General features: G+C 34.2%; 1 pseudogene; it reads right to left on the bottom strand.

The window, feature by feature from the left end:
• Positions 1–1,998: 1,998 nt before the first annotated feature.
• LOC100917249 lies at positions 1,999–21,734 on the bottom strand (annotated as a pseudogene).
• Positions 21,735–21,856: the final 122 nt, after the last annotated feature.

The raw sequence follows: 21,856 nt of genomic DNA, 5'->3' as shown, positions 1-21,856 counted from the left end.
TTCAATTTCATCATCTGAAAATTGTCTGTTCATATCCTTTGACCATTTATCAATTGGAGAATGGCTTGGTTTCTCATAAATTAGAGTCAGTTCTCTATATCCAAAGAGATCTTAAAGAAGGGAAAGGAACCTGTATTTCAAGAATGTTTGTGGCAGCCCTCTTTGTGGTGGCCAGAAACTGGAACTGAGTGGATGCCCATCAATTGGAGAATGGCTGAATAAATTGTGGTATATGAATATTATGGAATATCATTGCTCTGTAATAAATGACTAGCAGGATGATTTCAGAAAGATCTGGAATGACTTACATGAACTGATGATGAATGAAATGAGCAGGACCAGGAGATCATTATATACTTCAACAACAATACTATATGATGATCAATTCTGATGGACATGACCCTGTTCAACAATGAAATGAACCAAATCAGTTCCTATAGAGCAGTAAATGAATTGAACCAGTTACACCCAGAGGAAGAACTCTGGGAAATGACTATGAACCACTACATAGAATTCCCAATCCCTCTATTTTTGTCTGCCTGCATTTTTGATTTCCTTCACAGGCTAATTGTACACTATTTCACAGTCTGATTCTTCTTATGCAGCAAAATACATGGATATGTATACATATATTGTATTTAACATATACTTTAACATATTTAACAGGTATTGGTCTACCTGCCATCTGGGGGAGGGAGTGGGGGGAAGGAGGGGAAAAATTGGAACAAAAGGTTTTGCAATTGTTAATGCTGAGAAATTACCTATGCATATATCTTATAAATATATAGGTATAGTAAAAAAAATACTGATTAAAAAAAAATCAAACCACTGAAACTTCTTTTAAATACACAAAGAGAACAGAAGGAAATAAAATAAAAAAGGACAGTTTTGAAAGTAATCTGTGGGAAATATATATAATAAATCAATGAATGAAAATAAGCTACTACCTGGTAATCAAAACTAAAAGAGCCTAAATAAAAATGTTAATATATAGTTTAAGACAACAGAAAACCATGACATTTTACTTAAATTACAAGACAGAATTTAGTTTCTCTTTAAAAGACTTTGTGTTTTCAGTATTTTTGCTTCACCCTAGAAGTCCTTGAAGATGTAAGTTATTTAATATCACAAAATATAACTTTAATTTGTTTACCTTTTCCACTTAAAATTCAATATTCAAAATTCTAAATTTAATCTAAATAAAACCCTAAAATAGAGGAATAGCTAAAATTTTCTAGAACTCTTCATGAAGATTTTCACAAACCTAGACTTCTTCTTGTGTCCAACTGATGCATTCAGGCAACTATCCTCCAAAAAATGAATTCAATATTTTTTACAATTCTAATTTTTTAGTTAAAAATATTATTTCAATTGCACTTGATCACTACACACAATGAAGATTGCTTCAGTTTATTTACTTTAACATATGTAAATACAAGGTTACAAATACATTGTAAATTTCAATTATTAAACAACAAAAAGTAAATTATTGTCATTTTTTTCTTTAAATAATTTAAGCTTGTTCCTCATAAGGGGTGAGTTCATGACTCTCCAGAAAAATGATACAAAGGACCATTTTATGTCCAACAAAATATCTCTGCAATCCAATACAACCAAGTTTAGCCTTTTAGAATCATAGGTGATGTGAATCAAGTTGACTGTTCCATTCTAGTCTTGTCACAACAAACATACCTATTTCCAAAATAAATTATTTGTAAAGTAATATTCAGGATAGCAAACATTTGTCATTTTTTTTTAATTAATCTAGAAAATTATATTTAAGATTGCAATAAATGTCTACATTTGTTAATAGTGTACTGTGGCCATTTAAATCTGATGGGCTAATAGTATAAATGATTACATTAGACATGATTGAGATCACAAGAAACTCATCTTCACATTGACAAATATAAGTTTAGAATACTAGTACATCATTTAATGATTTATTTCATAAAATGAGATAAAGGAAATAAAATAATTTTACTGAGGAAGTAATATTCACTTTAATACAATTCTCAGAGCTTCTCTAACTTCCCTGCTATAGATGCTATAGATAAAATGATTTAGCATAGGAATTACAATCATATAGAATAATGAATCCACCATATGTTGATCATTTGCTTGAATTGATTGAGGACTCACATACATGAAGAGTAGAGAGCCAAAGAATAAGGAAACAGAGAACTGGTGCGCTCCACAAGTGGAGAAGGCCTTTCTTCTTCCTTTTTTGCTATTTCTTTTTCAGAATGGCAAAGAGAATACAAATATAAGAGCTTGGAATAGTTAAAATTGCAAAAGCCTGAATTGACCCAGAGAAGATAAAAATCACCAGAATATTAATAGAAGTGTCAGTATGAAGACCGAGTTAGCACCTTGGATGCCTTAAAATCAGCCAGAGTCAGGATAAGCAAAAGTTCTTGGTCTTTATTCTTGGTCTTTAGAGGTAGAAGTGAATTGGATGGATGCAGGATCTCCACAACCTCGAGCCAGCACAGAATAGTGGGAAGGGCCATTTTTCCAAACATATGCTAATAAGAGTATTGTCCAATCGATAATTAGCCTTAAGTGCTCAGTTGTCTGATTCCAGTGCATCAACTCAGAATTTCAGCCCTTTACAAGGTCAGTACAAGAAATTTTATATAAAAGTATGATATCACAAAAAATAATGGATTTAGTTGGAGTGGCAGAAAGTTAATCTAAATAACAAAGCCACACGAATTATGGAATGCAGAAAGCCAAGTACATATGAAAAAACTGACAGGTGGCTACATAACCTATTAATCTTCACCACTGGATAAAGCAAGGATTTACAGATGGCTACATATCTCTCACATGCCATCACAGTCAGAAGAAAACATTCTCTGGTTGCACTAAATGAAAAAAAAATTGAATTGTATTATGCATTGAGGTAAGGATATAATTTTATTTTGGGTTACAAAGCTCACCAACATATTAGGGCTCACCATGGTTGAAATGCAAGCATCAGCTAAAGCTAAAGCACCAGGGAACAAATATTTATTGATTGAATTGTTACTATAGTCACTCTGGGAAGCACAATGCAAAAGCACAAAGGCAGTAGTTCTCAAACATTTGTCCTCAGTATCTTTATACTATGAAAAATTATTGAAGATCTGTCCAAACTTTGTGCTTATGTGGGTTACATCTATAGATATTTCCAATATCAGACATAAAAACTAATTTTGAATTTGTAGACCCTTTGCAAGAATTTCAGAGATCTTCCACCAGGATTCTCTGGCCCAGATGGGGCATGATTTTGATGTCAAGTTTGGACTGCTGCTGGGTTCATCTGTACTCAGGCTTACATACCAAAAATCATAAAAAGTAGCATTCATGCATGAAAAAAATTCTACTTGATGCTGCATATATTTTAATTAGAATGATTTAAGAATCAACTTCTCTCTTTAATAAAAATATTTAAGCCTATCAACCATTTTAGAATATGGTTGTAAGAATCAGGAAAATTAAAACAACTTGTTTAAGTAATGATAGCTAGCATACACATATATGTGTATATAGTGTGTGTTAGATTTGCAAAACATTTCACATTTTTCACTCTAATCCAATTGACAGGCAATTCAAGGTATCACACTCATGATGTTACTGATCCTCTTTGAGAATGAAGGAAGGTGCTATTATTATTCTCATTTTATAGATGAGTGAACTGAAACAGAAGGAAGTTAATGACAAGTTCAAAGTCATATGCCTACTAAGTGTCTGAGGCAAGATTCATACTAGGGTTTTCCCATCTCCAAGCAGACTATCTAGTGTTCCACCTACTTTTCCTAAACTCCTTTAATTCAAGTGTTCTCTCTCAGTTATTTCCTATTTCCACTATTCATAACTTGTACATATTTGTTCTCTTGTTTCCCTCATTAAATGATGAATTCTTTGAGGGCAGGTGCTATCTTTTGCTTCTTATATACACCCCCAGCACTTAGCTCAGTGCCTGGTATCCAGTAGGCATTAAATAAATGTTTATTCACTAGTGATTGACCTAATTGAGTGCTCATAGATGAATCTGTTCCCCATCATGAAGAGAGCAATTAGTCACATAAACTTGGAGAAATCAGACTTCATGAATGTTTCTCTTTAGAGAATACGTGCAGGTTATAGAAAAACTAGAATAGTTCCATGAAAAAATTTCAGAAGAGTTCAAATGTGCCCATTTAGCATCTCTCTATATGTTAGCATTTACACAGAATAACTAAATAGCTAGGATGTCTTTTTGCATTCCATGACTTTTTCCTTTCTATATGCCCTTGTTCGTGCTATTCATATAAAATTTATATCCATGTCTATGTCTATTTCCATGAATGGACATGTTTTGTGTAGACCTATGCTATATCTGTGTCTTAGGTTTGTGTCGCTACACTCCTTGCCACTTTGTGCTCATTATACAGGGAATTTAGGATGAAATGAGATGAGATATAAAGCACTTTACAACTTCCGGCCAAGATGGTGGCAAGGAGGCACACAGCTGTGTAAGTTCCGCATTTTCTCTCAGAATCCATCTCATTACAAGCCTCTGAATTAATGCCTTCCTGAAAAAAAAAAAAAAACGCAAACAGTTACCAAGAAAAGACATCCTTGAGATTCGCCAGGAAAGGTCTGTTTTTGCTTGAGGGTGGGACAGTTTTAGATCGGGCATAGGCTGAGGGCAACGGCAGCAAGAGCTCGGCAGGCAGCTCACAACCAAGCAGACTGGAGGGGGTTGGGGTGTGATCTCAGACGTCTCTATGGGAAGAGCTTCACTACAGGATTGGATACTTTGCCCTGGCAGCAAGTCAGTAGCCCAGCAGAGAAGCTAAAAACACTGGGGGTGAAGAATACAACCCCAAACAGCTGGAGTTCCTTGAGACTGGCCACCCCTCCCCTACAGCGTCTCAGCACGCTCTCAGAGTCTCAGAGCACAGGCACAGCACAGTCCTGCTAGTGCCTTGCTGCTGCCCCCTTAGTGTGTAGAGAAAGCTTGGTAATGCCACCCAGGCCCTCCCCCAAAAAAGCAGATTCCATTTGGGGTTTTTTTCCTTTTTTTTCTTTGCTAGTTTGTCTCTGATTCTTCTCTGACAAAATGAGCAAAAAGTTAAAAAGGACTTTAACGATTAACAGCTTTTATACAGACAGAGAACAGACTCTAAATCTGAGGAGACTAAAAACAGATTATCTTTAGGTGAATCCCCACAGGAGGAGATCACCTGTTCCTCAGCACAGATGAATCTCATAGAAGAAATTAAAAAGGCTCTCACAAGAGAGCTAGAAGAAAAATGGGAAAGGGAGAGGGAGGCTTGGCAAGAGAGACTGGAGAAGTCATTCCACTCATTTAAAGACAGAGTGGATAAAGAAAACAAATCCTTGAAAAATAGGATTAGTGAACTAGAAACAGAAAATAGCTCTCTAAAGAATAAAATTGGGGAAATGGAAAAACATTCCATAGAACAAATTGGACAATTAGAAAAAGATATAAAAAAAGTGAGTGAAGAAAACACTTCATTGAAAATAAGAATAGAACAAATGGAATTGAATGACTCGAGGAGACAAGAAGAATCAGTCAAGCAAGACCAAAACCAAACAATGGAGAGAAAAATGTGAAATACCTTCTGGGAAAACAAGCAGACCTTGGAAAAACAGGTCTAGGAGAGACAATCTGAGAATCATTGCACTCCCAGAAAAATACGATGAAAAAAAGAGCCTGGACACTATTTTCCAAGAAATTATCAAAGAGAACTGCCCAGAAGTCATAGAAACAGAGGGTAAATAGACATTGAAAGGATCTCATCGATCACTCCATTGAAAGGGATCCAAAATCAAAACACTAAGAAATATAGTGGCCAAATGCCAGAACCCTCAAACAAAGGAAAAAAATACTCCAAGTGGCTAGAAAAACCCAATTCAAATATAGAGGAGCCACAATAAGGATCACCCAAGATCTAGTAGCATCCACATTAAAAGATCGAAGGGCCTGGAATATGATATTCTGAAAGGCTAAGGAACTCGGTATGCAACCAAAAATAACTTACCCAGCCAGAATGAGCATCTTTTTCCAGGGAAGAAGATGGTCATTCAACGAAATAAGTGAATTTCACCTATTTTTGGTGAAAAACAGAACTTAACAAGAAGTTTGATCTGCAACATAGAACTCAAGAAAACCTAAAAGCGTAAAAGAAATCTGGGAACTATATTTCTGCTGTAAAGATGTATAAAAAATACATGTATACCTTTGTTCTAGAAATTAGAGGTGGAAAGGACATTGTATCAGAAAAAGGGAAAGAGGGGTACTCATCTCAAAAAAGAGGCAAAGGAAACCTATTATATCTGAGAGAAAGAATGGAGGGGATGAATATAGTGGGTATTTTACTGCCATAAGAATTGACTTAAAGAGAAAAAATGTTAGACATATTCAATATATGGTGAAACTTCTCCCATCTCATTGAAAAGTGAGAAGGGAAAAGTGAAAAGGGAAGGAATAAGCTAAACAGAAGGGAATATGGAAACTGTGAGGGAAAGGAGTAAGATAGGGGGAGGAATGCTAAGGTGGGGAGGAGGGATACTAAAAAGGGAGGGCTGTGAGAAGCAAGTGGTGCTCACAAGTTTAATACTGGGAAGGGGGTAAGGGGGAAAGAAGGGAGAAAAGCATAAATAGTTACCAAGATGGCAATACACAGAATTGGTAGTTTTAACCATAAATGTGAACGGGGTAAACTCCCCCATAAAGAGGAAGCGATTAGCAGAATGGATTAAAAGCCAGAATCCTACAATATGTTGTTTACAGGAAACACACCTGAAGCAGGGATGCATGAATGAAACATGCAGAATAAAGGTAAAAGGATGGAGCAAAATCTACTATGCTTCAGGTGAAGTCAAAAAAGCAGGGGTAGCCATCCTGATCTCAGATCAAGCAAAAACAAAAATTGATCTAATTAAAAGAGATAAGGAAGGGCACTATAAATTGCTAAAGGGTAGCATAAATAATGAAGCACTATCAATATTAAACATATATGCATCAAATGCAAGAGAAATTAAGAGAGCTGCAAGAAGAAATAGACAGCAAAACTATAATAGTGGGAGATCTCAACCTTTCACTCTCAGAATTAGATAAATCAAATCACAAAATAAATAAGAAAGAAGTCAAAGAGGTAAATAGAATACTAGAAAAGTTAGATATGATAGACCTCTGGAGAAACGAAATGGAGACAGAAAGGAGTATACTTTCTTTTCAGCAGTTCATGGAACCTATACAAAAATAGACCATATATTAGGACATAAAAACCTCAAACTCAAATGCAGTAAGGCAGAAATAGTGAATGCATCCTTTTCAGACCACGATGCAATAAAAATTACACTCAACAAAAAGCCAGGGGAAAGTAGACCAAAAAATAATTGGAAACTAAATAATCTCATACTAAAGAATGATTGGGTGAAACAGCAAATCATAGACATAATTAATAACTTCACCCAAGAGAATGACAATAATGAGACATCATATCAAAATGTGTGGGATGCAGCCAAAGTGGTAATAAGGGGAAATTTCATATCTCTAAAGGCTTACTTGCATAAAGTAGAGAAAGAGAAGGTCAACGAATTGGGCTTGCAACTAAAAATGCTAGAAAAGGAACAAATTAAAAACCCCCAGTCAAACACTAGACTTGAAATTCTAAAAATAAAAGGAGAGATCAATAAAATTGAAAGTAAAAAAAACTATTGAATCTAATTAATAACTAAGAGTTGGTCTCTATGAAAACCAACAAAATAGACAAACCCTTAGTAAATCTGATTAAAAAAAGGAAAGAGGAAAAATCAAATTGTTAGTCTTAAAAATGAAAAGGGAGAACTCGCCACTAATGAAGAGGAAATTAGAGCAATAATTAGGAATTACTTTGCCCAACTTTATGGCAATAAATCTGACAACTTAAATGAAATGGAAGAATACCTCAAAAATATAGCTTGCCCAGATTAACAGAGGAAGAAGTAAATATCCTAAATAGTCCCATCTTAGAAAAAGAAATAGAACAAGCTATTAACCAACTCCCTAAGAAAAAATCCCCAGGACCAGATGGATTTACATGTAAATTCTACAAACATTTAAAGAACAATTAACTCCTAATGCTATATAAACTATTTGAAAAATAGGGACTGAAGGAGTCCCTACCAAACTCCTTTTACGACACAGACATGGTACTGATACCTAAACCAGGTAGGCTGAAAACAGTGAAAGAAAATTATAGACCAATCTCTCTAATGAATATCGATGCTAAAAATCTTAAATAAAATATTAGCAAAAGATTACAGAAAATCATCCCCAGGATAATACACTATCATCAAGTAGGATTTATACCAGGAATGCAGGGCTGGTTCAATATTAGGAAAACTATTAGCATAATTGACTATATCAATAAGCAAACTAACAAAAACCATATGTTCATCTCAATAGATGCAGAAAAAGCATTTGATAAAATCCAACATCCATTCCTAATAAAAACACTTCAGAGTATAGGAATAAATGGACTTTTTCTTAAAATAGTCAGGAGCATATATTTAAAACCATCAGTAAGCATCATATGCAATGGGGAAAACTGAATCTTTCCAGTAAGATCTGAATGAAGCAAGGTTGCCCACTGTCACCATTATTATTCAATATTGTATTAGAAACACTAGCCTCGGCAATCAAGAGTCGAGAAAGAGATTAAAGGAATCAGAATAGGCAGTGAGGAAACCAAACTATCACTTTGCAGATGATATGATGGTATACTAGAGAACCCTAGAGATTCTACGAAAAGCTATTAGAAATAATCCATAACTTTAGCAAAGTTGCAGGTTATAAAATAAATCCCTATAAATCCTAGCATTTTTATACATCACCAACAAAATCCAACAGCAAGAGATACAAAGAGAAATTCCATTCAGAATAACTGTCGACAGCATAAAATATTTGGGAATCTATCTACCAAAGGAAAGTCAGGAATTATATGAGCTAAATTACAAAAAACTTTCCACACAAATAAAGTCAGACTTAAACAATTGGAAAAATATCAAGTGCTCCTGGATAGGTCGAGCGAATATAATAAAGATGACAATACTCCCTAAACTAATTCTATTTATTTAGTGCTACACCAATCAGACTTCCAAGAAAATATTTTAATGATCTAGAAAAAATAACAACAAAATTCATATGGAATAATAAAAGGTCAAGAATCTCAAAAGAATTAATGAAAAAAAATCAAATGAAGGTAGCCTAGCTGTACCTGATCTAAAACTATATTATAAAGCAGCAGTCACCAAAACCATTTGGTATTGGCTAAGAAATAGATTAGTTGATCAGTGGAACAGGTTAGGTTCACAAGACAGAATAGTCAACTATAGCAATTTAGTGTTTGACAAACCCAAAGATCCTCACTTTTGGGATAAGAATTCATTATTTGACAAAAAACTCCTGGGACAACTGGAAATTAGTATGGCAGAAATTAGGCATGGACCCACACTTAACACTGTATACCAAGATAAGATCAAAATGGGTCCATGATTTAGACATAAAGAATGAGATTATAAACAAACTGGAGGAACATAGCATAGTTTATCTCTCAGACTTGTAGAAGAGGAAGAATTTTGTGACTAAAGACGAACTAGAGACCATTATTGATCACAAAATAGAAAATTTTGATTATATCAAATTAAAAAGCTGCTGTACAAACAAAACTAATGTAAACAAGATTAGAAGGGAAGCAACAAACTGGGAAAACATCTTCACAGTTAAAGGTTCTGATAAAGGCCTCATTTCCAAAATATATAGAGAACTGACTCTAATTTATAAGAAACCAAGCCATTCTCCAATTGATAAATGGTCAAAGGATATGAACAGACAATTTTCAGATGATGAAATTGAAATCATTACCACTCATATGAAAGAGTGTTCCAAATCATTATTAATCAGAGAAATGCAAATTAAGACAACTCTGAGATACCACTACACACCTGTCAGATTGGCTAAGATGACAGGAAAAATAATGATGAGTGTTGGAGGGGATGTGGGAAAACTGGGACACTGATACATTGTTGGTGGAGCTGTGAACGAATCCAACCATTCTGGAGAGCAATTTGGAATTATGCCCAAAAAGTTATCAAACTGTGCATACCCTTTGATCCAGCACTGTTTCTACTGGGCTTATACCCCAAGGAGATACTAAAGAAGGGAAAGGGACCAATATGTGCCAAAATGTTTGTGGCAGCCCTGTTTGTAGTGGCTAGAAGCTGGAAACTGAGTGGATGCCCATCAATTGGAGAATGGTTGGGTAAATTGTGGTATATGAATGTTATGGAATATTATTGATCTGTAAGAAATGACCAGCAAGATGAATACAGAGAAGCTTGGAGAGAATTACATGAACTGATGCTAAGTGAAATGAGCAGAACCAAGAGATCATTATATACGTCAACAATGATACTGTATGAAGATGTAATCTGATGGATGTGGATTTCTTTGACAAAGAGATCTAATTCAGTTTCAATTGATCAATGATGGACAGAAGCAGCTACACCCAAAGAAAAAACACTGGGAAATGAATGTAAACTGTTTACATTTTTGTTTTTCTTCCCGGTTTATTTCTACCTTCTGAATCCAATTCTCCCTGTGCAACAAGAAAACTTTTGGATCTGCACACATACATTGTATCTAGGATATACTAGGACATATTCAACATATATAGGACTGCTTGCCATCTAGGGGAGGGGGTGGAGGGTGGGAGGGAAAAATTGGAACAGAAGTGAGTGCAAGGGATAATGTTGTAAAAAAAAAATTACCCTGGCATGGATTCTGTCAATAAAAAGTTACTATAATTTAAAAAAAAAAAAAAGAAAGAAAGTCAGTGGGCAGTAGAGAAATACAGAACAGGTAGGAACAGGCTACAGTATAAACTAACATAGCACTGTGGACATAGCATCAAAAATGAGCAATCAATCTCTGCCATCAGGCATTTTATGTGTTATTAGGGGAGTTCACCATTTAAACCAGTGATTCTCAAACTTTTGTTTTCAGTATCTTTATCATATTAAAAATTATTGAGGATCTCTCCAAAGCGTTTTTGTTTATCTGGATTATATTTGTAGACATTTACCATATTGGAAATAAAAACTATTTTTGAATTTGTAGACCTTCTAAAAGGGTTTCAGAGATCCCCAGGATTCTCTAGACCAAGGGTCCTCAAACTTTTTAAATAGGGGGCCAGTTCACTGTCTCAGACTGTCGGAGGGTAGACTATAGTAAAAACAAAAACTTTGTTTTGTGGGCCTTTAAATAAAGAAACTTCATAGCCCTGGGTGAGGCGGATAAATGTCCTCAGCTGCTGCATCTGGCCCACAGGCTATAGTTTGAGGATCCCTGCTCTAGACCATACTTTGAGAACCACTGATTTAAACAAATGACTACTGTATAAGAAAAATGGAAGGGGAACAGAATTAATGCCTGGAGGTAACTCAGGGAGGCTTCACAGAGGAAGCACCTTTTTTAAGCCTTGGAGGAGGACACAGATTCTGACAATGAATACAAAAAAGAGACTGGATTATTGGTCCTGATTATGTTTTGCACAAATAGGTGGAGACAGAACATGGAATCCTGGGTTCTATGAATGGCTAGTCCAATATTGACAGATATAACGTAAAATATTATATTATAAACTTAATAATAGGTTGAGACCAAGGTACATGTGAGAAAAACAGAAAGTACTTTTTGGAATTATTAGAAGCTGATAGAGATGACTTAAAATACTTCATATTTCATAATTCTGTTATAGTTTAGAAGTTAGTACACAAAAAACATGAAATGTTAGCTCATAGAACCAGATTTTTTCAAAGGAAATTTAATCATTTATTTACAATCTACTGCCATCTACTGTATAGTTGCTGATGTACAACTTACCAAAAAATAAAAATTTCCACAAAAAGTAAAAAAACAAACAAAAAAAAAAAAACACTTCACACATTTAAAGCATTATGAAAAACAAGTCATTTATTACCCTTATTAATTACACAGTGATAAACTGGTCAAATTATCTGGTCACCTTTTTTTCTTCAAAATTCTTCAATTAACTCCTTAGTATTTACTAAGTAAAGTACAAATTCATGAGCCTGGTCCTTTACCCTGGTCCACCTATCTTCATATATTGATATCCTATAGTTGCCCTCCATGCAATCTATGCTTCATCTAAAACTGAACTCAACATTCTCTGAACATGCCCTTCTAGGTGGTTTCAGTTGGTAAAGCTCTGGGCCTAGAGTCAGGAAATCCTGAGTTAAAATATAGCCTCAGGCACTCACTGGCTCACTTCCGTCTGTTTGACTTGGTTTTCTCAAACTGTAAAATGGGGATAGTGATAGCAATTATTTCCCAGGGATATTATAAGAATCAAATGAAATAATTTTTGTAAATTGCTTGGCACAGGGCATAATACATAGTAGGCACTTATTAAATGTTTGTTTCCTTCCTTCTGATCCTCCTTCCTTCTTCCCTTATAACTTTCTTTATATTCTTCTTTCCTACCTACTTTTTTTCTTCCTTCCTCTTTGTCTCTGCTTCATGTCCTTTCTTCCTTGTTTCCTTCATATTCCTTTTTCATTTTTCCTTTCTTCCTTGTTTTTTCTTCTTTCCTTCATAACATTTTTCTTTCTTCCTTCCTTCCTTTTTTCTTTCTTTCTTCTCTCTTTTTCCTCTCTCTTTCTTTCTTTTCTTTTTTCCTGTCTTTTCTTTCTTTCTTTTTCTCTTTCTCTCTCTTTTTCTTGTCCCTCCCTCCCTTCCTTTCTTTCTTTTTTCTTTCTTTCTTTCTTTCTTTCTTTCTTTCTTTCTTTCTTTCTTTCTTTCTTTCTTTCTTTCTTTCTTTTTTTCTCTACTTCTATGCTCCTACTCAATCTATTCTGATAATAGGATTACTCATTTTTTCCTATAAAGTTCCTACCAGTCCTTTGGATTGTCCAGATAGAATATCACAAGTTGGAATATCCCTCAGATCTCACTTGGCTCTTTGTTTATGTTTTCAAGGTGTTTTTCATTTTTGTAATATGTATTATCTGTCTGTCTATGTGTCATGTCCCCCTTACCTTCTAGAAGTGACATAGGGTGAGGTGCTTTTAAAATGTTTTAAAATTGAATTGAATAACTAATGTAATAACATTAATCAGAATAATCTTTTCCTATTGAAAGAATAATCTTTCAACATTCATTGTATTATCTGTCTTTCTATGTGTCATGTCCCCCTTACCTTCTAGAAGTGACATAGGGTGAGGTGCTTTTAAAATGTTTTAAAATTGAATTGAATAACTAATGTAATAACATTAATCAGAATAATCTTTTCCTATTGAAAGAATAATCTTTCAACATTCATTGTTCTTTCCTTTCAAATATATTGTTTTGAAACAGTATCCAGTAATTTCAGAAGGGATGGCAATAACAGCTGAAGTGAGAACCAAAAAAGAAATGGAAATCATTTAATTGATGAATCCATACAATCACCACAACATATTTGACTTAAAAATGCTTTGAAGAATGAGACAAATAGTTTTGAAAACAAATGACTAATAATTTTCCCAGATATTTTTAGAGCCCCAGTCATTATATGATCATTGGCTTAGAAAAGAAATTTGAATCAGAAAATAATTGTGAAGGGAATAATTTGCTGATAAGGAACATTAGGCCCAGCCATGCTGCAGAGATGCAGCTCTGGGTGAGAAAGAACCAACACATTCCCAGTAATTGAAGAAGCAGTGAGGCAGTATAGCTGCTGGCTGCAGATAGTTATAGAAGAGTGGAGTTCTTGATTTGAGAATCCATTTCAGAAGAGTGACCTGAAGGAAGATCTGAAGCCAGAGGGACCCCTCCACCCCAGGACTAGAGGTGATTAAGTTCTTATTTTTAAAAAGTGAGCAGGCAAAAGAGAAAGAACCCAATCATAGAAACTTACAATGGGAATAAGGAAGACTAGGATTTATTCTCAGAGGTTGATACTGCAATTAAACAACAGTTTCCCTAGCCCAAAGAGTATTGTTAAATGGCTACCTGACCCCCAAAAATTTACAGAACTCAAAAAAGACTTTAAAAATCAAATGAGAGAGATTGAGAAAAAACTTAAAATAAAGAACAATCCAAGGAAAACAAGAAGATTATGAAAAGAAAGTCAGCCAACTAGAAAATGGAGATCCAGAATTATTTAAAAAGAAAACGACTCTGAAAATTAGAATTGCACAAAAGGAAGAGAGACTAAGAAATAATTTTTTAAAATGTAAATAATGAAAAAATAGAAGATAATATGAAGCATAAGATAAAACAACAGATCCGGAAAACAGATCAAGAAGAGAAAACATAAGAATAATTGAACTACCTGAAAGCAATAACAAATAAAAGACCTTCATACAATAATATAAGAAATAAATTTTTTAAAAAATTTCCTGGAGTGATAGAAAGTATAAATAGGAGAGGAGAAAGTATAAATAGAAAAAAAATCCTATAGGAAAACATATGGAAATATTTTTGCTAAATTTCAAAATTCCCAGATCAAAGAGAAAATTTTACAAGTAAGAACAATAAGAATAACTACAACAACAATAACAACTCAAATATGTTGGAACTACAATAAGAACTGCACTTTATCTGCAACTATGATAAAAGAGCTCAGTTTCTAGAGCATCAACAATCAATCAGTGTTGTGGCCTAAAATAATATATCCAGCAAAATTAAGTATAATGCTGAAGGAAAAAGAGGATATTCAGTGAATTGTAAGATTTTTAGGATGTTGTCTCAAAAAAACCTGAACTCAATAGAAAATTTATCCTATGAAAAAAGTTCCTTGAAATTAGTCTTTGATGTTGGCTTTCAAATTTTTCATTACACATTTCACTGATTAAAGAATTTAAGTACTCCATAATTTAGTTCCAGTTTATCTTTGCTCATTTACTCTACTATCCTTATTGATTATTTGTTCTGGCCAAATTATGCTTATTAGCCTTTTTCCAGTTCAGTATGCTTCCTCTATTTTATGGTGAGAGGTAGACCAAATAGTATTACCATGATACATGTAGACTCCTTCCATATCTCTCTACTTATTAAAATTCCCAATTCCACTTCCCAGTTGAGGAATTGAACCCCAGACTCTTTGGAACAGGCAAAACTCAGTGTTATACTACTGAGGACAGCACCCTTGTTCAAATATCAAGTATGTGCTTACCAAAAAGACTATTTTGTTGACTCATACAAGTCAGGCATTCACTTGGTGGTCAGAAAAAATTTCAAGATCTCTCAAGAACTTTCAAATTGATTGCATGACATGGGAGACACTGGCACAAGGTTACCCAGAATGACAAGCCCTCTTTAGGGAAGAAAAGCAGAATTGAAATAGTTCAAAAGAAACATGAGATGCTCACATTTAAGAATCCATACCAAATGTTCATTTGGACTATTTGTGACCAATCTATGGTGGAGCATTTTGAGCTTATATTGGTCTAATCAGCCACCATCAGACACATTGTAACTTGAATAACATTGGGATGTCATTTTGGTTCTCTGAGAAGAAAGGACAATGATCAACCAACCTATTAAAATTCTTCCTTTCTTTCATAATATAGGTCCCTTCATAATAATAGCTTTACCTCCTCCATGGAGTTTTCTCTGATTCTACAATCTTCTTAAATTTTTCAAGCTGAACAAATTTCTTCTCTGTATTATACCATAACTTGAACTAGTTAAAAAATGAATGTATCTTATCCCCTTACTATAAGACCTTTGAAATAAAGACTGTAATTTCTTATCTTTATAATTCTACTACCTACCACAGTATTGTGATTATAAAAGACACAAATTTTAGAATGAAACTGAATGCCCTCAAAACCCTCAGGAATCACTGGATTTTCTGAGATATGATAAGATTGTTGCAGGACTTGAAAACCCTCAGGAATCATTGGATTCTCTGAGACATGATAAGACTGTTGTAGGACTTCAAAGCCCTCAGAAATCATTGGATTTTCTGAGAAATGATAAGACTGTTGCAGGACTTTAAAATCTGCTGGAATCATTGGATTCCCTAACATTAAAAAACAAACAAACAAAAAAAAAAAAACAAATGAACTGTTGCAGGACTTCAAAATCTGTAGGAGTAATTGGATTCCCTAACATATAAAAAGACTGTTGCAGGACTTCAAAAACTTGCGAGGATCATTGGATTCCCTGACACGTGAAGCAGTGAACAGTAGATTGGTTTTGGACTATCTCTTGGCTGCTGAAGAAGGCGTACATGTGACTGTTGTTTACATACCCTCCTAGGAGGAAATCTTTTACAACACCATGTTTATTCATATTGTTTGTTATATCACTACTAGCATGTCCAATTCATGTTTGTTATACCACATCGAGCCTCCACTGACTGTGGGGAGAGTCATCACTAATAGCCTGTGTGTTATTGCTATGTGCTTGTGTAATACCTCCCATGCTATGGGTTTGTGCATATCTGTTTCTAATAAGACCCTTCAGCCTAGAAACCTGCTAGCAATCCCCACTTCCCTTTGGTGCTTTTCATCTCCCTTCCTGAGATGTCGGGAGGGTATGATCATCTCTTCTTTAGTGCTTTCACCTCCTTTCTTAAGAAGTCAGGTGGGGCGTGATCACCTTCTTTTCGGTGTTTTCACCTCCTTTTCTGAGAAGTCAGGGAGGGCGTGATCACTCCCCTTGGGGGCTCTCACCTCCCTGAGAGGTCAGGGATGGCCTGACCACCTGTGTTCTAAAACAAAAGAAAGCGGGAGATGTAATGGCCTGAAGCTGAGTTGATGCACTGAGTTCTGAGCACTTATGGCTAATTACCAATTGAACAATACTCTATTAGTATATGCTTGGAGAAAGAATGTCCCTGCCCACTACTCTGGAGGCTTGATCTGTTGTATAGGAGATTGGGTGGAGGATTTGGTGGGTGGAGGGAGAAAGTCATGATCTCTCTCACTTCATATTGCCATTCCGTTCACGTCCACAAAGAATAAAGAATTTTGCTGATCCTGACTCTGGCTGATTCTAAAGTATCCAAGGTATTAACGTAGTCATTACACTTGATAGTCAGGGAAAACTACTGGGCAGGTCTCAGATATCACACAACTATGTCCTATGAATTACCACTTCATCTGATCTGTAAAATAACACTAAATTTAATTATCCCTTGAGGTTTCTTTTAGCGCTAAATCTATGGTCTTCAGACTTTGATTTTATGATCAGTGGCTTTCTCAATTAAATTGGATCCAATTATTACTTTAAAAAAATATATCTACTATATAGAAGGCATTTGAGAATTCAAAGATAAAACCAAAACCAACAGTTTCTCTTTTTAAGGAGCTTCCATTGTATGTGGGGTACAAAATAGCCAAACAGAAAAGCACATGCAATATTTGCACAAAACAATACAAAAATAATTTTAAGAGGGAGAGTCTATTAAGGGACAGAGAGATCACTAAAGACTTTGTATAGAGGGTGTTACTTGAGTTGTCTTGAAGGATGTTCACTTTTCCAAGAGAAAGAATTGAGTAGAGGTAGAATGAGAGTCACTTATGAAAAGGTCTGGAGTTTGAAGAAGAGATGTCAGAAAAGAGAAAGCTGGTATGATAGTTTGGAACAGATACTATGTAAAGGAGATTGCAACTCATCCATGTCTGTTCACTTTATATGATAGACACATTTTCCATATATCTGCTTTGCAGAGTCCATACCCATGATGCTGGAGCCTTCTTCTAGATCTCTGGATACTGAGACAATATTCAAACTATCCATTGTTGATCACTTCATCTCACTATGTGACTACCTGGCCAAATTTTTTTTGCAGTCATACATTTCTCTGATGACATCCTTCACACAACTTATTCATATAATTGGTCTTTTGGATCATGTTGTGATCAGTTTATATCTACCATGATCCTCTCCAGTGCCTTTTGGGTAATCCTCCACTATAATCCTTCAGAGATTTTGTATTCCATGACTCACATCTATAAGACAAAGCCAGAATAACATTAGTGTATTTATTTGAGACAAGTTTGGAGTAATTAAAAGATCTATGTAAACCATATCACTCATCTTCCTGTTCATTTTTGGACCCAGTTCATTGTGCATTTCCAGTATCTACCTAAGATTTATTGGTATAAACAAGCTCTAAGCATTGTCTACCCACTTATATTTGACAATGAATTAAATAATCTTTACTAGTAACTAAATTTTTTTTTTGTGAACACCCTGAGAAGCTTTTATTTACATTAGGGCATGATAAGATATACTATAATTGTTGATCAAAGAAATTTAATAAAATAGCGCATACATCTATACATACAATACACATATATGTATATGTACATATCACACAAGATGAGCAGACATATAAATTACAATCTTCTTTACATACTGTCTTTTCTGATCAAACTGTCCTACCAGCTGTACTCTTTAGATAGTATCTCTTCTTCAAGCTCTAGACTATGACAAAATTGGATATATATATATATATATATATATATATATATATATACTTGAACTTTTATACAAATGTATATATGTATAAACACATATAAAAATTTAAGTTCACTCAAGAGAACTGAGAGAGTTAACTCTACCAGGTCACTTGCCATTAGCAGACTTTAAGAGTTAATAGAAAAAACTAGTAATGATAACAGTGGAAGGCTGAAGATCTGACTTTGAGTAAGAATGGAAGAGAGTAAAAGGAGCCTTTTGATGAAGTCCAGAGAATGCTCTATATTCATGACTCTGGCAATATCAAATAAAGTCAATGTTCACATAAGTCTAAAGTGATCTCTTTCCTAGAGATGAAAATAAGAGAACTGGAAGAAAGAAGGATCTTGCCTAGTCTTTAAGCTTACCAAGGAGAATTATCATTGTAGGGGGAAAGAGCTTCTAGAATAAATGACAGGAAAAAGCCTAAGTTGAATGGGATTGGAGAATATAAATATATGGCCCAAAGAAGAAAGAGAAGATGGATCACCATTGGCCATAATATTCAGTTATATAATAAGCATAAACAATCCTATAAAATTCAGATTATCTCAGGGACTGGGATTGTCTGAAAAAGAAGTAATTTCTTGTGCTCCAAGGCATGATATTACAATATAAAAATGTTAGCTATTATTGTTGCTGTTGAAATGATGTTTTTATATTGGAAATACTGTGCCTTATGGTTGATTTCATGTTGTTTTAGTAAATTTTCAATGATACATAAGAAAGCAGTTCTTGAATATGTCAACCAATTTGAGAAATATTTTCCCAAATTTCATTAATTGCCTACTTAGTAAAAAAGCAAAACTTTCACACGTTTATTTTATTTTTTGAGATGCTGACATAATTTAAGCCATCTGGTACTGAAAATTCATATGCAACTCTAAAAACAGCAAAGATCTAAGAAAATTTACTTCCACAAATATTTAGTGGGTGGCTTATAAGGCATTCATCATCACTGATGACATTGTGTAGGACTAAAAGAAATAATTACTAATCACAAATTGCATATAATTGAATAAACATGGACAGATACTGTATATAAACATGGAAACGGGAACAGTGCTATATCGAATAACACGAAATATATAATCTCATCTCATCAGACTTTATAATCATGTTTAGTTGTGTATATCATGGTTTAAGAAGGAATGATAAGCTTGAAAGTTTCCAGAATATGGTAAACAGATGGTGATTAGCTTTGAGTCTGTCATATGAAAATCAATTGAAAGAATTGGGAATATTGAGAATGGAAAAGAGTAGTCTTGGTGGGGGAAACAGAGTAGAAAGGGAACATGATAGCATTGGCTGTCATATGGTAAAGTAATTTACATTTATTGTTCTTTTTGGGTCCAGAATTGAAGAACAAGGTGTTATGGATAAATACTGCAAAGAGGCAAATGTGAGCTTGCTGTCAGGAAAAACTTCCTAACAATTAGAGTTATTTAAAAGGAATGGGCTGCTTCAATAGTGAATTCTTTCTCCTTTGAAGTCTTTAGGCACTGGACCACTATTTAAATATACTATTATTAATATATATATATATATATGTATGTATTATATATATTATAGTACTATATACTATTATATATTATATAATAATAATATACTATTATTAGGTTTGTTATATTAATGTTTCCTTTTGTAAATAAGTTGGAATAGATGGCAACATAGTTGTTGCTATTTTATCAGAGGTCATAGAGGAAGCCTAATTATACAAGTCTGATTTTGTTATGAGAGTTATGTTTGTTATGACATAACAAAATCATTCTCAGACTTGTATAATTAGACTTGCTGGTAATAATAGCAAGAATAAAGAATAATGGAAAAACAGAGGAAGAAGAATATATTAAAGATTAAAAAAAATTATCAAATATAATTGGAATGCATGGGTAGAAGTCTTGTCATACATGTAATTCTTCTTTTCCCCCCCTTTTTTTTTCTGAGGCAATTGGGGTTAAGTGACTTGCCCAGGATCACACAGCTAGGAAATGTTAAGTGTCTGAGGTCAGATTTGAACTCAGGTCGTCCTGACTTCAGGGCTAGTGCTCTAAGCACTTCGCCAGCTAACTTCCCCATACATGTAGTTCTAAACAAAAATGAGACATGTCCAGTTTTCAATCTTTTAACAAAGGATACCAATAATGTAAATGGAGATATGCTCACTAAATTCTGTAAAGCTATTATAATACCCCTTGAAAACCTTAAAAAGGAACTTTTGAGACAAGCAAAAAATATGATCATCATCATACAATCGATACTAATCTTGTTGAATCCATTACTCAAATGTAAGAATATGAATAAGTTCAACAGTGATTTGGAAAAATTCAGTATGATAGATCCATTAAAATTTTAAGGGAATTCAAAGCTTTATAGTGAGTCTGCCTAGACTATTGAAATTAGAAGGTTATCAAAGACAAATATTATCAAAATGCCTCCTTGTCAAGCCTGAGGCATTTTGATAACATTTGTCTTTGATAACATTGTCTGAGACTGAATAGTGAAATGGATAGAATATGAATTGATAAATGATATTTCTTTTTGGAATTTCCAAGCTTAACATATTGAAGAGCATGTGATTTTGAAATCAATGAACCATTGGCTATAGTACTTATTAGCTAAAAGAAAATATCAGGATATATATATCCATTATATGGGGGTTATCAACTGTTATCAATTTAGTTATTTAAAACTATAGAGCCCAAGCACTAGTCCTTGGTAATAGACAATGCTTGCATAAATCCTTGAAAAGGAACCTTTTGAATGCAGCATAAATTCTTAATCTCCCTGGCACCCCCAATTTTTTCAGAAACTAAAACACACATAAAAATAAAATAAAAAGTTTCAGAATCTATGATCATAAAAGCTCAGAGAAATTTATATTCCCTCAGAAGTGAAGAAGACAGTCCATCTATTGGCTCCAGGCATTTTTTCTTACTATTCCTTATGCCTGGAATGCTCTTTCTGCTTAACTCTGCCTACTGATTTTCTAGGCTTTAAAAATCCCAACTAAAATCCCATCTTTTACAAGAAGTCTTAAAAAACCTCTGTTAATTCTACTGCCTACTTTCTGTTAATTATTTTTTATTTATCCTGTAGGGAATCAGTAAACAGACAGCACCTATGGATAGTATGTAGTGGAAGTAAGCTTTTTTGTATATATTTGTTTGAATATTTTCTCCACCATTGTGAACTCCTTGTTGGCATGGACCATCTTTCACTATTTTTTGTATCCTTAGCATTTAGCACAGTGCCTGACGGTAGATACTTAATGAACGGCTATATTTTAGAGTTAAGGATACAACACTGGAAGGGAGTAGACTTGTTTGTGGAAAG

The sequence above is a fragment of the Sarcophilus harrisii genome, chromosome 3 (assembly GCF_902635505.1).
Source record: "Sarcophilus harrisii chromosome 3, mSarHar1.11, whole genome shotgun sequence".
NCBI classification, from domain to species: domain Eukaryota; kingdom Metazoa; phylum Chordata; class Mammalia; order Dasyuromorphia; family Dasyuridae; genus Sarcophilus; species Sarcophilus harrisii.
Note: the sequence above shows the minus strand (reverse complement) of the source record. Positions and strands in the feature narration are given on the sequence as shown.